This window comes from Staurois parvus, unplaced genomic scaffold, assembly GCF_062004578.1.
Source record: "Staurois parvus isolate SC_StPar_1 unplaced genomic scaffold, SC_StPar_1.0 ptg000096l, whole genome shotgun sequence".
Lineage (NCBI taxonomy): Eukaryota > Metazoa > Chordata > Amphibia > Anura > Ranidae > Staurois > Staurois parvus.
In genome coordinates, this window is record NW_028317892.1 from 9,294,881 (window position 1) to 9,299,357 (window position 4,477).

Genomic DNA, 4,477 nt, shown 5'->3' on the forward strand with positions numbered 1-4,477 from the left:
CAGATTTCACAAGTAGTAAGCAATGATGTGATGAAGTGACATCTTGTTTACTACTATTCATGTGATCACTGATTGTCCAATCAGTGATCACATGAATCGGGACCTCACACAGAGGTCTCGTACAGCAATCTGTGTTCCCAGGGAACGTGCACAGGCAATGGATGCGGGGGGACGTTTAGAAACGTCCACCCGCATTGGCAGGTCTCCCCCCCCGGCCATTTATCGACATGGGCCGGACGGGAAGAAGTTAAGATACACCAAACAATTCTCTAAATTTAGAAAATAGCACTTCCAGCAATATTCAAATGATTTTTTTTCCACCAAGTATCTTAAATAATTCACTCAGAAACGCCTTTGAAAACCATGGCATGAAAAAGGTTTTGCCTCAAAAAGGTAAGTTTATCCAATGAAACAGAGGGGTTTATTTACTAAATAGTTACTGATTCGCTCAGAATCTCATGCACCTCTGCAGAGAAATCAATCAGTTTCCAGGTTTTATTGCTAAAGCTTAATTGAACAAGCTGATGTTAGAAGCTGATTGGCTACCATGCACAGATGCATGTGATTCTGAATGCTTTAGTAAATAAACCCCAGAGACACTTGAAAAGTACTCCCTGCTGATCTTTTTTCTAAGCTGGGCTTAATACTTCGATCCAAGTTTATTAACTACAACTTATTTTCCTATTGTATATAATTAAAAGACTATTTTATATAATAAAGTGTATTGTTCCACTTCTAGGACAAGTAGGAAGGAGAGGGCAGCGATGCTCTAAACTTACCAATTCTAAATTTGAGAACTGAGCGATCACGTTACAGCCGATTGGCTACTTCTCGGTTCTGCTCTGAGCCAGAGGCGGACTGACCATTTGGAAACTCGGGCACTGCCCGAGGGCCCGGGGTCAGTAGCGGGCCCCATGAGATGCCCCTGGTACTTTTTTCATAGGCTTTTTTGAGTTTGGGCAAGGACACAGGGGCCCCATGATCCCCTATTGCCCGGGGGCCCCATGAGTTGTCAGTCCGCCCCTGCTCTGAGCATAGAAAAACCTTAACTATGGCCTTAACTACTATTTGACAATACTTTATTGATTTCCACCTGACACGGCTTTAATATTTTTACCTATCAGTGTCAATTATATTCTATATACCGCTTTATTTTATCCATGTTTTACTTTACTTTTTGAACTTATTGTCATCCAGCCTGGCACTCTGTTCTGTATTGGTTAACTAATGATAGCTTTTTCTTTTTATTTATTGCAGATTGGCCAGACAATTTTGTGGCAATTTTTTGGGGATTCTTGTAGCAATGTTGTGGACTGCGGGGGCACTGCTGACACACCCCTGGCGATCTTAGGCGGATGGTGGCCCAATTTTTTCTTCTTCCATGGGTTGTTCTTACTCAAACTGGATATGGTTTCATTGATACATACACTGATTGTAAGTTTTTCAAATACTGAAGCATATACATATATGGATCTGTTGTGTTTTGTGTTTTTTGTAATTTGTAATTTACACCTATGTACTTTTACAATATGGTTGTGTATATTATTGATGTTTCGTTATTGTATCACAGCACTACTATACCCAATTGTTCCCCTGAGGAAGGAACTTTGTTCCGAAACATGTTGGGAGTTATGGGAAGAACACACTTTTGTCAATCAAGGCATTCTTCTATATCAGTGTATTTGTAATCCATAATGGGTATATGTCTGTAAATCCTGTTTTTTGTATCATATTTACTGCTGAATATTTACCAGTTTTTACTGGCCATGTGGCCACAAAATCTTTAATAAAAGTTGACAATTGGTCTTTTAACATGCTTTGTTATATATTTTTCTGTCATTAATGTCCCACTGGGTTTTCCTACATTCTAGGTTTTTCTATATTCAATATTGAGCGATGCTGGCAGTTGTTACTTGGTTGATATTACCAGGCTCATACACTTCCACTGAGCAGAGAACAGTGACTGTCTGTCACTGCTCTCTGCACTGTCCCTCCAGCACTCACTGGAGCTCCAGGCAGGAGAGGGGGAGGGATCGGCTGTCTCAGGCTCTCATAGTCTAGACAGTTGCCTACTAAGGGTGTGCTGCATTAGAGAGTTAGTTCTGTACTACCCAGGTGGGGAGAGGGTTAACACAGGTTCTGCGTTTTCCCAGAATCGGAAAAGTGTATTTGCTATGAGTAACCATGAAAATAAATATCAGCCAGACAGCGAGGAGTGATACCAGACTTGGGTGACAGGTCCTCCACTGGTGATGGGTTGGTATTCTTTGGTATTCTGCCTCCCTCTGTAGTGGTCAGTTCCCCAAAAAATAACTGGGACTGAACCCGTAGTACAGAAACCCCATGTATCCAGCCACATGGTACACTCATGAGGGCTGCACAAGTGCATGGTGAAAACCCATTCTGTCACTGGGAATGAGGTGACAGAGGTATGCTGGACTAGTGAAGAAGGGTGCTCAACACATTTCATCCATCAATCAAAATAAAAATGGACTATTCGGTGTTGGTTTACACTGATGCAGTGCGAGATTTGTATCAAATTCTGTGTGTTTCCTGCACCGCATTACAATACCACTCCATTCATGCAAATCGCTCTGGGTGTCATTATTAAGTTAACAACATCCCAAAAATGATTCATAGAACATAGTGCAATTGGCTGAATTGGATTGCATTGGTGTGAATCTGATTCCAGTGCAAAAAAAAAGGTGAATGCACCTTTCCTGCGGGTGTGGTGAAATCTGCAATGCAATACAAAATGAATAGCTAAATTTGCACTGCAAAGAATCACAAGTGATTTGAACAGGAATGCTGTGAGACTCCTGTCCTAATCAATTGTGGTTTCTTGCACTGCGATAGTGTGAACCAGCCAGGGGCGGACTGACCATTTGGAAACTCGGGCACTGCCCGAGGGCCCGGGGTCAGTAGTCGGCCCCATGAGATGCCCCTGGTACCTTTTTCATAGGATTTTTTAAGTTTGAGCAAGGACACAGGGGCCCCATGATCCCCTATTGCCCGAGGGCCCCATGAGTTGTTAGTCCACCCCTGGAATCAGCACTGAAAAGCTCCATGTACACGGGATGTTTGGAAAACACTTCTGAACAATGGAAACTGAATTCTGGAAACTGTAGGTTAAAAAAACGTCTATTTAGCTGCATTTGCATACTGCGTTTATGAGTGTTTGGTTTAGAAGCGTTTTTTTAAGATAACCTCAGGAGACCTTCCCAAATGCCCTGAAAGACAGTAAAAAATTTACTATTTCAGACATTTTGAGAGAAAGAGAGAGCAGAAGCAGAGAGAGCAGTATGTGTTGAGATTACCTGTCTTTTCTGGTTGTATTCACTATGAATCCCATCATGAGCATAATGCAGCGTGTTCTACCATTTTTTCCTTCACGCGAAACCTGGAACTGACTGCGCTGGTGTACTGGGTCTGTTTGCATACATGGAAAACGATTTGCATGCATTTCTGATGATGAAAAAAGGCTCTGGACAGCATCTGGATATGGAACAGTTAAAAAAACACTTCTAAACGCAAACGCTTATAAACGCGGTTAGCCATGTTTACAAGCGTTTACAAGCATTTGGCGTTTGAAATGCTGATAAAATCTACTCCTGAACACAAGTTTGGTGTGTTAAAAAAAATGACTGTAAACTCAACTGCCTGTAAATGACTATGTGTACATAGACACATAGGAAAACATTAGGGAGAGTCCAGGGGCTGCTGAAAAAAACACAGAAAAGCTCCTAAATGTCAGTTTATCAGCTGCAGTGTACATGAATCCAAACACACATCAATTTCCTTGACATCACAGTATATATCAGGGATGACAAGCTGCACACTTTAATATACAGGAAACCCACTGACAGATGCCACTACTTCCACAGTTCCAGCTTCCACCCCTAACACACCAAATGGGCCATCATACACAGCCAGACCATCAGATACCACCGAATATGCTCAGACCCAGGACACAGAAATAAACTTTTCAGAATACTAGCACATTCCTTCCATAAGAAGGGTTACAAGGACAAAATCATCAGTACAAGCATAAATACGGCCCTGAAAACAAGAGAGAAAATCTTCTCCAATACAAAGAGAAAAAAATGAATAACCATGTACCTCTAGTAAGAGCATGAGGAACTAGAAAGAATAAAACTATTCAAGTAATATTTCTCAACAGCTATTTATAGAAGAAAAGGGTGACTAATCTGTGTGGAATATAATGCATACATTTGTGTTGCAAAATTTTCTCCAGAAAATATTTTATTACACGTTGTTAACACAGGCTCCAGCCATTTACTGACATTCATTTTTCAAAATGAACATACACTTTCCAAAGTGAGCAATAACTAGAGATGAGCGAATTATTCAAAAATTCGGTTCGGCTGATTCGCCGAATTCGCGGAATAAATTCGTTTCGAGCCGAATATATTCGCTGCGAATTTAACTTATAAAAAGGGTGTTTCTAGGCTTCAGA

General features: G+C 41.1%; 1 long non-coding RNA gene across 1 annotated transcript; it reads left to right on the forward strand.

The window, feature by feature from the left end:
- The first annotated feature begins 1,266 nt into the window (after window positions 1–1,266).
- Window positions 1,267–1,812, forward strand: LOC149467982 (uncharacterized). Its single transcript, XR_016311807.1, has 2 exons — window positions 1,267–1,434; window positions 1,571–1,812. It is a non-coding gene; the product is annotated as an uncharacterized LOC149467982 (long non-coding RNA).
- Window positions 1,813–4,477: the final 2,665 nt, after the last annotated feature.